This window comes from Nothoprocta perdicaria, unplaced genomic scaffold (genome assembly GCF_003342845.1).
Source record: "Nothoprocta perdicaria isolate Ctin4 unplaced genomic scaffold, notPer1 scaffold_5, whole genome shotgun sequence".
Classification (NCBI taxonomy): Eukaryota; Metazoa; Chordata; class Aves; order Tinamiformes; family Tinamidae; genus Nothoprocta; species Nothoprocta perdicaria.
The window spans coordinates 4,152,880-4,171,747 of record NW_020455754.1 but is presented as its reverse complement, the minus strand read 5'-3'; the positions used below and the strand labels follow the sequence as shown (position 1 = coordinate 4,171,747).

The following is an 18,868-nucleotide window of genomic DNA, read 5'->3' as shown; positions in this document are numbered from 1 at the left end:
ACACCCTAAAACCCACAATTCCATTATACAACACTAGGAATAACAAGGGTAGAGAGAGTGTCACCTGTACCCCACAAGGCAAAAAGGACATCGCAGGAGACTGCAAGAGAAAACTTTTTGGGAAAAGACAGTTTTCCCTTAAGAACATACAGGTTTGCTCAACAGTTGGCTTGAAGTTTGAGTGAAAGTGCTCCTGAAGAAGGAGGAGAAGCTTCAGTGAAGSCCTCACACGTGCCTACAGCACAAGGGGCACCCTGGAAGACATGCTGTGGAGCAGGAGGAGCCACAGGGCTCCAGGGAGGGAAGGACTCCATCCTGTTGGCCAGCAGCCCCGTGGAGTCATGGAAGAGTCCAGGAGCTCCAGGGAGTCATGGAGGAGCCCAAGACTCTTTGCCCGACCCCATGCCCCACCAGCAGGGACCGCAAGGCCAAGGCATCTCCCCACCAAGGCCTCCAGCTCAGCAGCTTCCATAGGCGCCCGGCCACTACTGCACATCTGCTCTGTGGGTGCATGGGTGTTTTGAGACATGTTTTTCTGACAATTGGGCTGCACCTTTTCCAGAATCAGAAAAGATCCCAAATGTTTGCCTCCCATCCACTCYATTAATAAGCACTAGAAACATAAAATTACTACTGTTTAATATTATTTTGATCAGGCAAAGATCAAAATATTTCTGGCAAAGAAATACAGAACACGTAGAAAGCAAAAATCTACATGTCCCTTCACACAGCTGAGAGGGTCAATGAGAGCTACACACTGTGATCCCTTAGGTCCCCAGGAACTGAACTGAGACACATTAAACTCATCTCATACAATCCATCAACAGTCAAACTGCCCTGTACACAAATTCATACCAGTACCCAAGAAAAGAAAAGTTATTTTTCATTTCCAGTCCACTGACCCATCCAGGTCCCATGAACAACAGTTAATGAAGTAATAGGCTCAGATTTTGCCAGTACCTACTAGGGTAGGTCAACCTAGAACAGCTTGAAGCTATTAAAATGGTTCTATATATTTTTGTGAACACATGTATCATAAAGTCAAAATGATGAAGTGCCTGGTACAAATAGATTTTGAAAACAGTCAAGAACAGTTTGTTCCCAGTCCTGGAGGAGTTGCGGATCCCAAGGATGGACCAGAGCTGCCAAACGAATCTAGAGATGAGAGCCTTTAACCTTCATTCCTTCRAGATTTGGGAGAGGGATGCAAGTCAGTAAAACCTGTGAAGCTGAAGGTGATGYGAGTCATTTACTGTTTAAAAAAGTCACGCAAATGGCAAAGTAAAGGCAGAAAGGAAGAGCCAACCTAATGTGTGTACATAGACCAGCTACTCAGCTGTTAGGAGCAAGCCCAGTTTATACTAGCTAACAGTATGATTCCATGAGGGTTTTAAAAATAAAGCTATTTAGGATACTTTTTGATTGCATGAGAGTTCTTTTAAAAAAGGCTATTTAAAGATATATTTTCCCTCTATAACCATTCTCCTCCCCAGCTCCCACAAAGCCCAGTAGACCCCGTCAAGCTCAGTGGGAGCAGGAGCGGGTCCACGCACCCGCCCGCAGCAGCCACRTTGGGAAGGAGCAGGGAAGGTTGGCAGTAACATGAGTCTTCCCCTCCATACTTCTCAGCAGCCTCATCTCCACAGCAATGGAGGAGGAACCTCGGCTGGAGACAGGCCCGGAGCCACAGCGCAGGGAACCAAACTGCCCGGGGAAGGGCACCCAATGGGGTGCAGAACCAGCCCCAGTTCCCTCCTTCGCAGGGAATCCAGTAGCTGGTTCCAAGCACCCAAGTGCTGGGAACAGAGCAAGTTCAACCACCTCCAGCCCTGTTCCCAAGGGGATTCTTAAATCAGGTTTATCCAACCTTAATATTAATGGGTGCTCAGGTATGGGTGCTAAATAAGCCAYCTGCAGTGCGCTCCTCATCCAGGAGGCAACAGCCGGTATCAGCTGATGGTGATTTGATGTTTCAGAGAAATACAGAGATGAATGTAAAATCACTGACTGGACCACACTACTTTAACCAATTTATAAACGGTCTGGTCAGGAAAGTGTGTTGACCCAGGCAAGGAACGAACCTGATCAAAAAGACTTGATAGGAAAAGGCATAATGAGCTCCAGTATCCCCCATAAACACATTTACCAGCAAAGCACCACAGGTGACAGCAGTCACAAAGAACAACTTTTTCTGAGGAAAAAAAAAAAGATCTACTTTACCTACTATAAATAATAAATATACTTTACTTAAACAATAAATACAGCCCAATTCTCAGTTTTGATTAGGCAGGACTTGCAGATYAGCATTATAACATGAAACCCCTCATGTGACCAAACCAAACAGCCTTTCAAATTTCACTCCTCCTCCCACCACTTCCTGGGTTTTGCAGGAATTGTTTCTTGACAGTCAACCCTCTACTCCATCTGTTGTGCCAGGGCAGCCCTTTGTGTGCAAGAACAGAAGAGCAGGTTTTTGTTTCCGAGCTGGTAAAGGAATGTGGCAGTTGAGAGAATGGAATTAAAAAAATTCTTCAGTTTCAACAGCAGGCCCTGCACTCAAGGAGCACACTAAAATTAAAAAAAAAAAAATCCTGAGGGTCTTTTGTATTTTCTGTGCTAAGCAAGGAACAGGTGTTCAGCTATTTTGTAGCCAGGAGCATCATTCCAGTCAAAGATGCCTCTGTAACGTCAAGGGTTTTCCAGGAACACATTTGCACTCATTAGCTGTTACTGCTACAATGGCACAAGTCAGAACAAGCTTGGGGTGCTGGCACAAATATAAACTTGGTTGCTGTCCAGAAAAGCATATTAAGTTTGTCTGAACGAGGTGAGGAGAGCTATAGTGGAACAAAGCATCYTCTAGGTACCTTACTTAATCATAAAACAAAGTAGAGGAAAAGGGAAACAAAAGTAACTGTGTTGACTTGTAGGTCCAAAAATCATCATCAAAGACACCTTGCCAAGCCTGATGCTCAGTCACACATCAGACTTGCCTATTCAAGCACTGAGGCTGTGTGTATACACCAGGCTAAATTCAAGAAAATGCACTTAACTTTTGCACTTACCTCCTCCTGCGCTCAGACATCCAGTCCTTTTGCTCAGAAAAATCTTTTCCCACTCCTGCACCCCAGACTGCTTGAAAATCTAGGCCTGCGTTTTCACCAATTTTGACATTTATTCAATAACACAATAGCTCACATCCAGCTAGCAGCTCATGTTTTCATATCCTTCACAGATAGAAATCAATTCTTAATGAAGATCTGAAGACATCAGCTTACATCACCTCTAAGGCCTAGCATGCTGTATTAACTAGGTTCTAGCTAATTTTATTTAGGCATTAACTCATTGCRTTATATCTGACCAAGACAGTAATTGCTCTCGGTATAACAGCTACTGACGGGACACCCTCAGCCTGCTGCAGGCTCACGGGAGAGCCTGTGGTCCCAGGGGACATCAAACCCACATTCTCCTTCCCTGCCAAGAGGTAGCTCTAGTCCACATCTGCCAGCTAGAAGCCAGGCCAGGAACTGCAGCATAAAATGAAATTATCAGAAGTAGACTTGCTGGAACAATTTTCCAAGAAGAGGTTGCAAAGCCTGTGTTTTGGACAAACAAATGAACCACAACTACTGGCATTTGCCCTGTAGTATCTGCAGCAAATGTTCTGTTTCTCAGTCTGCCTCCCATCTCTAAGTGTTACCGCTGTGACTGGAACAACTGCCCCGTCTTTCAGCTTYGGCTTGATGGGAGAGAGCTTGTTTTTTACCTCCTGTTCCCCCTGTGACTGAGGAATCCAAACCCTGAGAGCAGGAAACAGGCAAATTCATCCTCAAACTCATCCTCTGCACCCAAACATGAACCTTGTCTGTCACTCCTCTTGCTATTTCAATGGCATATTGAAAGGTCTGGTATGGTCTCAGCTAGAAGCCAAGAAGGGTGCAGCAAAATGTCTGCACTCCTGATGTTTTTGATGACATAAGTGGCATAGAACAGTACTAACTTCACACAGACCTAAGGATGCCGAGGGACAAAGACAGGAAAAAAACAGCTCATTGACAACTCAATAGCCTCCTCCAAAGACCTGTGATGTGGGAAGCAAACAGGACTTCTAAGGGCACGAGATCCAGTTCCTGCCACACAATCAAAATGCCACAGCTGYATGAGGCAAAATGCTGATCTGCTGGTTCAGATTTGTTCAAAACATTTCATCATGTTAACTTTGCACCGGCAGGCTCCATGCCAGATCAAATATCACCCGTCTGCACCTCTCAGACTTCATGCCAGATCAAGTCTTCTCTGCCCTCTGCAACCAGCACAGAGCTGAAATACAACTGAGAACAGGTTCTGCATCTGCGCCCGACAGGATAGCAGCTGCACTCCCTTTTCTGACCTGCACGACTGCAGGACCACAGGGCACATGGACCTGGTGTTGCAGCTCCACAACCCAAAGACCTCATTACCAAGTCATTCTCTCCAGGCAAAGAAGTGTCAGCTTGAGAAGCTTCCACGTAGTTGCCAGTCACCGGCCTCCTGTTCCCATCCCACACCTCAGTTCACCTCCTCTCCTGTTGTGCTGATGCAACTGCTTGTGGGACTATGCGGCAAACTGGGTCAGGAAAGTTTCTTTTGGATAGCTGACAGTTTTTTSGTTTTAGGTTTTTAATTTTTGGATTTTGTGTCTCTACAAGCAGCCACCTCAGCACAACTGAGGGGGCAATGAACAGCCCGGTCCAGTGCCAGCAGCTGAACATGGGGACAAAACTTCTCGCCCCGTCTCTGCTGCTGGGGAAAACTTTCCTGCAGCTGCAACCAGAGCAGCACAGCTGCCAACCCCTGAGCAAGCTATCAGCATAGCATTTGCATCTGAATCGAGAGGAAAAATCCCTACTGAGCATGTTTAGGCAGGTGGCTAATCGAGTTGGTCAGAGGTGGGATGGAAGGAGGGCATTCCTCCCMAAAACAGGGTAAGCAGTTCCCCAGGCTGCTGCACATTGCAAGGATTTTAGATTTTTTTCCCCCAAAACTGCATATCCAAATCTGCATATCCAAACCTTTGCCTTAAACTTTAATAAATCAGTCTCTCCTTGGCTTTGCTGTGAAACCATCCAGGCTCACGGGCCCAGGCTCCTCTCTGCACTTTAAAAAGCCCCCTCCTTCTCTTCCAGCTAATTAATTACTGCTCCTGCCTTCCTCAGCATCAGAGTGCGGATCCAGGCCCTTTGGCTCCAGCAACTAATGGGAAACCACCTTTAGCTGCAGCTGGGAACTGCATCCTCTGTACARGAGGGAATTTCCCCCCTTAGAGCTGCTGGAAAACTGAGGGAAGCCAAAAGCACAGGACAGGCTGCAGAAATGCAACCTCCTGAACCAACCTGGTGGCAAATACACACACTACTGCAGCTCATTACCATGGCCAAGGCCACGTAATCCTGCAGATGTTGACTGCTGCTGGGTTTTTATTTGTTCACTTCTTTCAGGGGGAAAAGCAGGGAGAGAGAAAAGGGGAGACGAGGATGGTAGCWGAATTACCACATACAGTTATTATAATCATTAACCGCAGAGCACTAAATGAATCATTAGGCATCACAACAGATCCACACATGCTTTGCTGCTTGAAGCCTCCTGACTTGAATCTCRGCTTTCTGCACAAGTGCCCAGCAATTGTTCCAAGAAGCCAAGCACATTTCCAGCGTTCCCGCTGCAGCTCCTTCCAACGGAGCAACTCCACAGGCCAAGCTCTGCCGAAGACACAGATCTGTTTATAGAACGTGCTTTTCTTTCCCGAGACCAAATATATTCAGTCCTCTTAAATATGTACATTAAGAAATGATTACTGGCTAAACCAGAAAAAATAAATAGCTAATGGGAAATTATGCAACTAAGAACAACTTCAATGAGAACATGCACTTTAAAATACTTTAGTTATGTCCTTTCTAGGCTAATTTGAAAGCAACTTTTTAAAAATYCTAATACCCAAGACCAAACTAAATGGTTCCATTAGAGATCGAGTAATAGAAAAGTAAAAGGAAAGAATTTAATATACAAGTAAACAAACATTCAATCTATGGTATTGCAACATAAATGCTGCCCTAGTCTGCTATGTCTGGCTACAAAAGTAATTTTTTTTTTTAATCATTCAAGTTAAAAAAGTGAAAGATGAGTAAATTTCTTCAAATTCTATTKTTCTTTTTACTCAAACAGCTATTTCCACAGTCAAATGCTTGCAACAGGGCCTGGCAGCCGTTTCAATAAGTTATCTAAGTATTACAAAACTGCTGTACAACAGCCGACAAAACCGCCCCATTCAGCCCTCCTGAGCTGATCTCCTCGGCTGGCGCTCGAGGGAGCCCCTCCGGACCAGCCCTCCACATATCACAAGGCTTCAGCCATCACGCCAATCGAATCAAAACCCCAGGACATCACAGTAGGATTAAAAAATACTGACAAAGCCAGCCAGATTTTCCATAGACATAAATAAAAGCAGCATCGGGCCATAAATACAACACCATAATCTCTCAACCTTTACTCAGGTGTTTGTGTATGAACTGCGACTTCACCTACACTTGCACTGCACTTAGACTGAGAGAAGTAAGTCTAATAGTTATGCAAGCAGCAGTTGCTTTCACTGATCTAACTCCTTTGAATAAAGGTTGCAGAATCAGGCTCCAGTCTATATATCATAATCCTATCTTTATAATCTTTCAGTTTATTCTAATCCAATAGAGAGGCCATATGCAGCATTCATTAGCACAGAGCCCTAGGTACACAGGTAAGGCAGCAATAATCACCACAGCTCTATCAGTTCAGATAAAACAGTCTTATCTGTCAGCTGTCTCTGCAGTTTATACGAGCTGCTTATCTCCAAGAGCTATTAGATCTGAACTTTAGTTCAGCCTCTTGTTTGATCTTGTTTTGCCCTGCGTTCATTTGAAGCTCCGCATATTGCGCTTTTAATTCCACAGCGGAACGCATCAGGGCCTTTAATTTTATTCCTGCTACTGATGCAATACGGGCTTAGCAACAATGAGGGCAGTGAGCAAGGCAGGAAAATAATAAACCACGCTAGGTCTGGAGGCTATGAAATCAGTTCAAACATACTGCAGGGAGCTGCACTGAGACACATGGCTTTCCACGGGCACCAGCCCATTTATGAGTCATGAAACATAATGGAGTATTGTTGAAAGCTTTGGGACCATGAGAAATTATCTACTGCCCGGCATGGGGAATGGTATAAACTGGCAAGGAACTGGAGTTACATTCTTTTACAGAAATGAAATCAGACAGCCCTGGCCTGCTTTCCAGTATACAAAACCACAAATCATGGGGACAACTCCTTAATTAGTCCTAATTTTTTTTTATTATTATTAAAGCATTGCCACCACACTAACAGGTCAGGGAAGCCAACTTTTTCTCTGCATGTGTGTGCAAGGGGGTGAGGAATGAATGAGCCTCACMTCTCAGCATGAACTAAAGCAAAAGCACCTTTCCCATCTGTACCACGTCTCATATGCAGGGAAGATAGAGCCAGCTTCTTCCCACTGATATCCAATGGGCATAAATTGAAACACAAGAATCTCCATTTAAATACAAGAAAAAAAAAACTGTTTTACTGTGCATGTGTTCAGATGCCAGACCAGGTTGTGGCGTCTCCTTCCASAGAGACATTCAGGACTCGACCAGACACGACCCTGAGCAACCTGCTCTAGGTCACCCTGCTCTCACAGGCAGCTCGGATGGGCTTTGGAGGCGTCTGCCAGCRCCGGTGACACTGTGATCCCATTGGACATTCCCTCTGTGTAGCTGTCCTAGGAGCTGCATGCGAGAGCTGGGAATCGGCACCGAGCCAGGCCAGCCACCGCATGGGTGCAACTTGCRGAAGCTGCACCAAAGGCAGACATAAGGGTGAGCATGAATTAATACACCTAAATCAAAGGTTTTGCACACTCTAAATACAGTCCTCAAAATAAATGTAGGGTCCTTGAAAACTAACAGAAGAGTTAACAAWGTCCATTTGAATATTTATATAGATTTGTTCCCTTCACTAACACCTCTTCGGCATTAGCTTTGCCATGAGCTTTGGAAAGATCAGGTTTTACTGGCACAAATGCTTATGGAAAGCAAAGTTTACATTTTTGTTTACTTTGGAAATGCTTACACACTCATCCAGTTAGGCAGACAATAGCAATATTATGTGCACTCTCTAAACAGTTTCAGTTAACCAATGTAATCTGGATATCAAGTTTTTATTATGTATTTGCTCATCCCAAAAAGGTGGGGAGAAAAAAAGACCCACAGCATCTGTTAACAACTAATTAAAGTGTCTTAGGAAAAACTGTGGCCTACGTACCAAGGATGAGAAAGCAGAAAAGGTCAAAAATCAAATGCATATTCACAAGAAATCATTTAATCCGCAAAGACAACTTCAGTTTGTTGTGTAGCACACAGCCAATAATAATTCCTGGGCTCATATCCCTTCCTGTGCCATGTAGTATCTGATATGGGACCAGGTGCTCCCTTCTTCCATGCCCAAGCCAATCTCAGAATCAAAGCATGTCGCTACCTGAAGCATATGATTCAGGTTGACATTTTTGCGAGGTCATCAAGATATCAGCAGCCCTTAGAGACATCAGCTTGGCTTCGAATTTGCAACCCCCTCCCCAAGGCTGTTCAAACACAAGTGTCTACTAGACCTCCCAATAAAGGGCCTGGCTTGCAGAGCAGATACAGCTCCGGATGCTGAGGAGCAACAGCCCCTCTAGAAAAGGGGCTTCTTATTCATATGACAGTATAAGCAGATACATCTCACCCTGGCATTCAGGTTTGAAAAAGTTGGGCCTGAGCTACAATTTCAGCAAGACATTGTTCTTCTGTAAGAAAAAAATCCCTCTATCTTCCTCTAGAAATGGGAAGAAAGCAGCTGTGGGTCACACACCAGTTTGATATTTGGGACACAGACTCAGTTCCTAACTCAGCCCAAGCAGTCCTTGGCAAGCTGGATCAGCCAGACTACTTTTTCAGTTCACCTTGTAAAACAGAGATAAGGCACTCTGCAGCCAGGGGAGTATCAGGAAAATATGCCTGAAACAGCAACTGTGAGGCATTCAGAGGTCACGGTGCACAGGCAGGAGGAGCAGCATCTAGTACCAGACCTGAGAGCAGCAGAGTGTAGAACACAAATCCCAATGAAAGGCTTCAGCTGAAGGCATCCACATTTCATCCAAAACAACATAAAGGGTGCCTGTCTGGAAAGATATCTACAATCTTTGTGGAAGGAACTGTACAGTTTCCATACTTGTCTTTTACAGGAAACAGGGCATCTTTGCTCCTAACCRTGGATATTGCTGAAGACATTTGCAGTGCAATCCTGAGCGTGAACACTGCTCTTTCAGGCAGCCCTGAGGTAATTTCAGCCTGATTTGGTTGGTACAAGAGCATGGCTCACAGCAGTGGGTATTTCAGCACAGGCTCCGCACACTAGCATCGAACATTGGGGATGGATTTGTCAGCTAAGCACGTGCCACTGCAGTCATGCTGCCCTTACCACGGGTACATGAGGTGAAGCCAGCACATCTTGGTGCTGCATCTGCACATACAGCACAGCTTGGAGTGCTGCAGACTCAAACTGGGCACTGTGAAAGACAAAAGCAGAGCAAGAGTTGGGGGAGGCCTTAGGCAAGCTCTCTGGACTGCTGAGTGTCCGAGTTTCACTCCAAGAATGAGACATCTTTCCTTTTATTGGAAACCATCACTACATAAAATTTTACATACACGTTAAATGCATGCATGCTCCCTGTACACGTCAGTAAKGAACTCATAACTCTTCCACGTTTCTGTTGTTCCTGGACAACCAAAAATGTCACCTTCSTGTCTACTTGTGTTGCACTTTCACCTCGCACTCTAAGCTGCAGCTGGACCATAAAAAGGAAATAAAATTAAAAACTCAGCGTTTGCAACAATCACTTCTTACCTTAATGTCTTCCAGGTTCTTGGCTGGGACGATGCATCCCAAACAATGAAGCAAAAGAAAATGTCCTCTCTCATACAAGCTAGACTTCTGTTTTCCACAAAGCTTTTCCAAGTCCTGATCATGTGGTCATAGCAAGTCCAGTCTCTGACTTCTCCTTTCCTGATCCAGCAAGTAATTGGGAAGCTCAGATTCAACCCAAGTTTAAAACCACGTCACCACCAACCCTCTTTGGATAAGGACTGAGACAGAGGAACCAGGAAGGATTTGATCTCCAACCTACCAAAGCGGGGCTGGAGAAATAAAACCAAAGTCCTAGAACTTTGTGAGCCTGAATGACTGGTGAGCATTGGCCAAGGTAAGCAGTGAAGGTGAAAGCAGAACTTCAAAACAAATATTTTCCTGCATTCCTAAAAGGCTTTTAGTTAAAATGCAGCATTTTAATAAAAACTAAAACAAGTTTTGAAAACTTTAGAAGCCAGAGGCACAAAGAATTTCCAACACAGTCGAGAGAAATTTATCACTGCCTAAATTGAGGGTAGAGAACATATTAATGATGTTGGCTACAAAATAAGGCATGAAATCAAGGCAATTATTTTTTTCTAGGGACATATATTGTAAGGTCCCCTCCCCTTAGTGTCTGCCTTTGCTTCCCCCAGCAGCTTTGTGCTCATGATTATTCTGGAACAAAACCTCACCTCACTGAATTACAGCATTTTTATAAGTTATGCTACATAGGAAGTAATAGCTCAGTAACTGTCAATATGCAGTCCATCTTGTGGGAAACCAGARAAAATACTACAAATGAGAGGTAATTTATGAAAAGAATGTCCGTTGCATCAGCCAGCCCATCTGTGAAGCTTTGTTCATTATGTAGATTATACCACTGACATATGGAAGAGACATTTCAGTACTGTACCACAGATGAAAGGAGTTAGAAGTGTTTTATTTCCCAGCTAGAAAAATCATATGGAGCTCCCCACCAGTTTACAGAGACTCCTAATATGTTTTGCTCTTGTCCTTTTGTATACTTTTTCCTCCAAAACGTAGACTAATTAGAGTGATAAAACAACTCATAAGATGTGACTCACACAGCCCTTAGGAGCACAGTACAGTCCTGCCCTCAGACAGGGAAGCTGCCTATCGTACAGTCCGCAATAAACTTTAGAGCTGGGATCATTCCCATGCATTCTTAGATATCAAGCTTAATTGCAAGGTCAGGTTAGGTAATTCTATTTTTAGATCATTTCCTAGTCACACGCCCAGCCACAAGACTTTGTAGGCAGAAACTGCAAACACAAATGGCTAGTTTTGTTTTTCCCCCCATTGGGACATAGAGCATTAAGGAAAAAATCACCTCCTTGGTGCTTTTCAGAAAATCCTGGCCAGGCTGCGGCTGCCCAATGCCTTCCGTGTGGAATTTGCCTGGAGATACCACACAGACAAGATGTAACTTACTCAGTTCTTAGAAGAACAACACAAACCAAGGATATGGACATGCATATAATTAGGATACAGCAATGCAAGAAACAGCAATATGAAGATCAAAACAGGCTAAAAGCTTAATGAGTGATAAAACCCAACTGCAAGCTTTAGCTGCAATGCAAAGAAAGCCTTGAGGTGGCTTATCCACACCATACCCCTATACCAAATATTTGCACCTGCTGATTGCTTTTATTGACCATGAACCTTTAAAGAAGCTTCTGTTTTTTCACAATCATACACAGAGAGAAGTAGGTGATTTCACTTGGGAGCAAATGAAAAGTAAGCAAGACAAAATTGAGGCAAGCTAATACACTAAGAAACCACCATGTCAATTTACAAATAATATTCCAAAACCCTTCATTTCTTCTGCTGTACCCAGAGATGAAAGTTTAATGTCATTCTCCCTCAACTCCCATGCCAGCTGTTGAACCGCCCACTTGCTGTCCTTATGTTCTGACTGTGATATGCAGAGCAGATGCCAATGGTCCCACATCAAAGATTTCAACCTAAGCAGAGCCCAAGTGCTCCCTGTTCAGCTGTCACAGCCATAGTTTGTTGGRAGTCAGACTATAAATTTCTTTTCTGAAATGCTGTATTTCACCCAGCTTCTGAAAGAGCATTCATCACCCCCTCAGGAAGAAGCAACTAGGCTAAAGGAGACAAACCCACACTCCYCTCTGCAAATGTTTTTACCTAACTAGTGAGAAACGAGGAATGCCTGCATGCAAAAAAATCAAATTCCTCTGGAGATCAAGTATGCTTAGATCTAGCCGTGAGGGGAGCTAATAATATGCAAGCAATACAAACTATTCACAGGCTTAACCCAGCTGCAATCAAGTCAATGTTTTACCTCCTCCTGCCTTCAAGAGGAGAGAAATGTGGGTCTCCGCATATTCCTATGGCTCAGCTCCCTGCTGGAYTGGCTCATTTTCCAGGGATGAGTCTAGGAGCTGCAGCCTGCGTGGGATATAGCCCCAACTATACCTACTTCTTGTTGCAGAGAATTCTGACAGCTCCGTGCATGTGCCTTCCTCCTCTCTAAATGCCCATGTTTGAGGTGAAGGTACTAAATTACATAACTAGCTATACATATCGACCTCAGGATGGACAGAAGGGCTGTAAACCCTGCTTTTTTTTGTGGACCAACAGAAGTGATAGAGGTTTTATCTCRATGTTAACTGGGTGGAGCTGTCATACTAAGAAACCCTGTGAGCTTTAGCTTTCTCTAGAGAAAAAAACTAGAAACATACTGCAGTAATGTACTCTGAAAAGATGCAATTAAGATGCCTTCACATCTTCATCACATACTTACCAGCACAGGCTCTTTCTATATGAGACTGGACTTAACCCAGCAGTCGGAGAGCAGGAATGGAATCCAGAACTCCCGAGTCCTGCCAGCCATTTGTTCCATTTGTTCAACCATCTTGGACGAGCCACCTCATCCACATTTTTTTTTCCAAGCTGGTTACCTGAAATAGGGCCTGATCCAATCCCCCAAAAGGCAAATGGGAAGTTTCCAATCCACTTCAATGGTGCCCATAGACTTATGCTCATAGRCCTCTACATCTATATTTAGGCACTTATATATAGTGGGTAATCTCCTGGGCTTCAGAGACTACCAAGTGCCCCCAGCTGCTGCTGATCTTGGGAGAAGGGGTGGAGGACAGACAACAAATCTGTAGTTCAAAACATTTCTCAGTGGCAGACTGCTGGAGGCCAGGAAAGTAAGTTAATGAAAGTACCATAGCTTTCTTAACCTGTTTTATGCTTCTCACAAGKCAGCCCCAAACCAGACAAACCGGAGATACTTAAACTTTATATGACTCGGTTGCAATCATGAAAACCAGAATTGTAGGGAAAGATCAGAGGAAGAGATGCAAATCACTGAAAAAGCTCTGCATAATCACAGAACACATGGCCTACTGCAATATCCTCCTTGTTATATTCAGCATATACCTAGGAAGAGCCACCATCCTCCTTGTTCCGACTTCAGAGAAAGCTCTGAGAGAAACTTTCTTCTCTAAAGACCAGCCATCCCAACCCTGTCCATTTAAAGTACAATTCTGCACGGTAAAGGAWAGTGTGGAAGGCCATTGAGTTGGTACTCTGCAGTAGTCAAAGCACATCATCAGTTCCAGGACCTTTCACAGACAGTTAGGGGGAAGAGCAACAGGCATGTGGTTGGCACTCTTCCATTGCAACCAGAATGACCAAAGCAGGAGACCAACAGGCAGAGATGCATAAGGAAAGACAGGGCTCCTATTCTTCAAGACAGAGTTTATGCAACTTCTTGGCATGCATCTTTTCAATTATGGCTTTGGGAATTACACTGCAAAACCTCTAAATTATGGAAATATAGCTTACCTTACTTTCTACATGAGATGCCTGCTTCATATCGGGGCAACAGTAGAAGATGCCAGCCTATAAAAAATAAAAATAAAAAATAAAGTTAGTCTGTGTTGTTTCTTACCATCTTGTCTACAAAGTTTGTGTTCATCATGCTTTTCAAATTCAGATCTTTCCCTCATTTGAAATCTGCTAACTTGAGTAGCAGGAGAGTCCTCAACATTTTCCTGGAACTCTCCAACAGTTTCCTGTTGGACCTTTTACTACCATGAATCTCTCCTTGGCTTCCCATGCCTAGATCTTCAGACATATTTTGTTTATAGGCATCATTGCTGATATGAGCCATAGCATGCTGATTACCAAGATAGGCCAATGTTAGACTGCAGCCATGCAAACATGCAGTCTAAAAACTCTACGTAGACAGATGCACAAGTAATGCAGGAATAAATCTGGAAAACCAGGCTACAATCTATTCATTTATTCTCCTTCACTAGTATGCCTTGAATTTGGTAAAAGGACACCTAAATTTCAATAAGCTTTTAAATCTAACAATAGCACAGAACATGTATTACCCAAGATCTACCTCAGCTAGGAAATAAAGTTTCCTTTTGCAAGTAATACAGGACACACGTAATTTAGGCAATAATAAAACCAGTCAGTAGAACTATATTGTCCTATGTATAGTGCAATTCTACACGAACWCCTACCTACATGTCAAGTTAAGCCTGCCTTCAGGAGGACATGAAGAATCCTCTTTCCAATTGAATAACACAGCACTTTGTGCCATTTTGGCAGAAAGGGGAAGACCAAAATGAAATTCTCAATAGGAAGATAGTAGCTTTTTCCTTTCTGAAAGGAAATTTGAGAGATGACAGACTTAAACTCAAGAGTAGTGGCTTTCTCTGCTCCACATCATTCCCAAGGCCACTGCGCTCAGTAACTGAAATGCAGCAGCTATAGCATGGGGCTATAGAATAACATCTGGAAAGAGCCTTGAGAAACCTGAGGCAACTACTACCTGGGTTTACTGGAGACCAGCAAGACATGACAGTAGGCCTCAACCAACGGCGAGAAGCCATGGAAGGTCAGGTGCCCCAAGCTGCTTCACAACACAACGGAGCTATCTCATCATCTGCTAGTAAGRGCAAGGGCAGCAGTTCTGCTCTGTGACTTGGAAAAAGAGGCAGCTACTGCAAGGAAGGGAGGGAAATCTCATCCCTGCTCATCTGGAGCATGACCTCAAAGTAGTGGTGAAGCAACTGCAAGTTCACCTTGTCYGATACAACCCTGCTTCACCACAGGAATGAGAGGAGTGAGGAACTGCCTTTTGCCTTTTCCATCAGCCTTATGATAGGCAGATTAAATTTCACACTGACCTAGTTCTACCATGGCAGGAAAAAGATTCATGAATGAAACCATGATTGATGTTTTCCCTTATACAAGAATTTTGATTGTGAKTTGATCTATCCTTTAGTTAAGCATACCTTGGCCTAATGTCCAAGGTGACCACTTGACTTTTCCCRTTTACAAAAAGTCATCCTCTTATAAAGCTCATTTAACTTTCCTTGTCCATTTCTCCCTTACCCAAAAAGGAAGCAAGGAAAAATATATTGTATAAGATCCTTAGAGGGGAAAAAATAAAAAGAAAACATAGCAGTTCTCAAGGGCAGAGCAAGAGTCTGGACTTGTAAAAATACTCAGGCAAGAGTCCAAGTGAAAGGCCCAGTCTTCAGAACAACTAAACAAAGAAGGGCAGGATTTTGTCCCACGTCAGTCTTTAGAGGACAGTGAGAACAAGCAGAACTTTGGTCCCAAAGCATTCAACATCAGAAGGCGTGAAGAATGGCCTCCTCCAAGAAATTTGGAAGTGAGCTCCAGGAATCAACTGCCAGCCTGAGGAGAGGGGAGGAGAAAGGTAACCCAGATACAGACCAGTGAACATCAGCTTATTTTTAAACCTGTTCTACAACCAAAAGCTGCAATGCCACAGCAGAAAGGGGTGGCTTTAGGGCTTATGTCCCTTGACTGTGTTTGCTTCCAGTGTGTTACTTTATTCCCCAAGACAAACTATGAGACTCTTTCTTAAAGCAAACATCTGAGATCAAGTCAGTCAGCCCTGACCAACAAACTTGACCCAAACTCAACCATTCTTCAATGTATAAACAAGGAATAGAGGCTTTTTGCTGCACTCCTCAAACTCAACTAGCCATAGCTGACAAGCATTCAAAGCCTTAAGCTATGCAAGGGACAGAAGGGCTCTAACACAGCCACATCTGTTAAATTCTCACTCACTGGTAATACACATGCTCAAAACACAGGGCCATTAACTTCCACGGGAATTTATTTTTCTCTTCAAGAGAATCATCTGTTTCTGCAAATCCTGTTCATTTCCACCCTCAAATTCCAGATTGTGCAACTTACACAACACCTCCTCTTATAAGCCAAAAAGGAGCAGAATACTAGCAAAAGAACAGACATTGGTTTCCTTGTCTGCTTCTTGCAATCTCATCAGCTGCTGCTGATGTAAAACTTACAAATGATTTAATTGACACTCTTTGCTAAGTATTTTATAGGTCTATCTTGATTTGGTTTCATAAAGTGTGCAAGCAGACGACGGGCCATTAGTGCTACAGAGCCAGCTGCAACAAAACTGTATAAGAATACTAGACAATACCTCAAACCATCATCTTGAGTCTTTCTGCACTCCTCCATCTCCCCATTAACCCCTCTGGCACTACCAAAGCAAACCAAGGTCTCCATGGYCATTCCAGAGGACACATCAAAGGAAAGACCCATTCTGAAGAACTGCGTCCTCTGCAGAAGGAAAAGTGCTGGATCTCAATGCACCAGTAACTGTTAGGACCCTTGCCCATCCTAACATTTCCCACCACAACCACCTTCYGCATCAGCCAGTTTTCTTCACCAAGAGAAGCACAGAGGGAGAGGTTGTTCCTTGCAGGGGTTTTTGAAGGGAAGCAGAGKGAGGAATGTTCTTTTCCTCCCTCCAACCAACATCCAGCCTGCTGGCACACTGCTCCTCACAAAGAGGGGAGAAAAGTGGGCAAATGGCACAGACTACCAGGGGACAAAGACTTTAAAGGTGGCACAATGTTGTGAGCAGAGAGCCTCTCATAAGGAAAGCAGAAAGGTGTCACCAGCCTTTTTTTTTGTCACAGCATTATGTGGCAGCACAGAGTGACTGCAGTGTCCTGAGGAAATTCAGATCCAACTCTGCACTGGTGTCAGTCATGTCAGAACTGGGCCAGGGTGCACAAACAAGCATTCTGCTGCTATGCCACAATGCAAGCAGGCTCTTCTCCATATTTGTGCCTGCAAAGTGTTGCCCACAATCAGAAACAAACTTCTGTGCAACGCAAGTACCAGTTACAAACCTCCTTTAATTGCACTCAGAAATATGTTTTTAGGAATCACTCCAAGAAGTCAACGCAACTTCCTCCTTTAAAAGCGATAGTAAAATGCAAAAAAAAAAGGCATCTGATGGGTTGGGAATGAAGAAAAATAAAAATGTGCTGATTTGCTCAACTGCTGGAAAAGTGACTACTGGTACAAATAAAATTTTAAAGAGACCTGTTAACATTTTAAAGACTGTGTGGTTGGAAAAAGCAACTTTGTTACTTTTCTGTTACTCTTCAGTTTTATGAAAACCCTATTTTTCAGCAGCTGTAAATCCCTATCTCCTGTTTAGTGCCATTAAAAAGCTCAAAAATTAACTTAATACTTAACAGTTTTAAATACCAACTGGAAAGGCAACAAGCCTATTAAGGAGATGTGATGGCTATTGCAATGATTTTACATATTCCATCATGTGTCAGGTGGGAAGGCCTTTTTTTTTTTAAGAAAATTCCTTCTATTGACTCTGGATAACCTTCTGTTGCTGACACCTAGCAAAAGGGAAGAGCAGGCTACAAGATAAAGCACAGAAGACCTGAAAAACTGAATTAATGTTCCTRCTACAGCTCCACGGCACGTGACTACAGCACTTGAACAAATATGTCAGATGATATCCTTAAACATATCTCCTATTCTTATGTGTCCAACCTAAGGGACAAAGGGGAACAGGCTTTCCTAGATGTCCAACTTCATTTTTGAGCTGCAAAATGAGCAGCAAAAACTTCGTTTTTGAGCTTGCAAATCCTCAAAAATACACACACACACACACGCATTTTGTTCAAGGTGATAAGATCCCTCTCAGTCTTCTCTTCTCCAGGCTAAACAGGCCCCACTCRCTTAGTCTTTCCTCATACAAGAGACGTTCCAGTCCCTTAATCTTTGTAGCTCTGCGCTGGACCCTCTCTAGAAGCCCCATGTCTCTCTYGTCCTGGAGGGCCCAGAACTGCACCCAATACTCCAGGTGCAGCCTCACCAGAGCTGAACAGAGGGGCACRATCCCCTCCCTTGACCTACTGGCAACATCCTCCTGATGCAGCCAGGATCCCATCGGCCTTCTTGGCCACAAGGACATCCCTTTTTAGAATTCCAAGTTACCATAAGCAAAACAAAAGTTTGGCTTTAATACATTACCAGAAATTCTTTAAACCCCAGTGCCTACAAACAGAACAATCAGAAAGCAAGAGCTCCATTCCCAGCACAACTCATCCTCAGTTTTTTTCTGAAAAGTCTAAGAAGTTTCTGTCTTGGACAGCTATCATGTAGTTTTGGCCTCTTGGTTTAGAAGTGATGAACATCTCATCTATTCTTCTCTTCATCTAGAAGTCTATAATAAAAAATTACTGACACAAACTAGTACTGTCTGAACTTTCTTCATTTTTCAAGCAAGTCTGACAAGAATTACRACAAAGACACTTCCTTTCTCAAAAAATCTCATGCTGTCAAGTCTTATTGACTACTTTTGCTGGCCAGCATCTTACTTTGGTCAGCAAATCCTCAACAGGGCAGCCAGAAATCAGCTTTGGTTCTACGCTGTGTTATTCATGCATGAATCGTCTTGATGATGATCACGCTAAAGCAAAAAGGCAGACAGCTTTTACAAGCRCTACTGCCATAAACTTTGTGGTGTCCAAAAGTCATTTACTTACAAATCAAGCAAGTTTA

General features: G+C 43.6%; 1 long non-coding RNA gene across 1 annotated transcript in view; it reads right to left on the bottom strand.

Annotated features, from left to right (window-relative positions):
- Positions 1–18,868, bottom strand: part of LOC112954465 — an 82,525-nt gene that overhangs the window by 53,395 nt on the left and 10,262 nt on the right. The window contains exon 2 of the long non-coding RNA XR_003250718.1: positions 13,814–13,870. This is a non-coding gene — a long non-coding RNA (uncharacterized LOC112954465). The remainder of the gene's footprint in view (positions 1–13,813; positions 13,871–18,868) is intronic.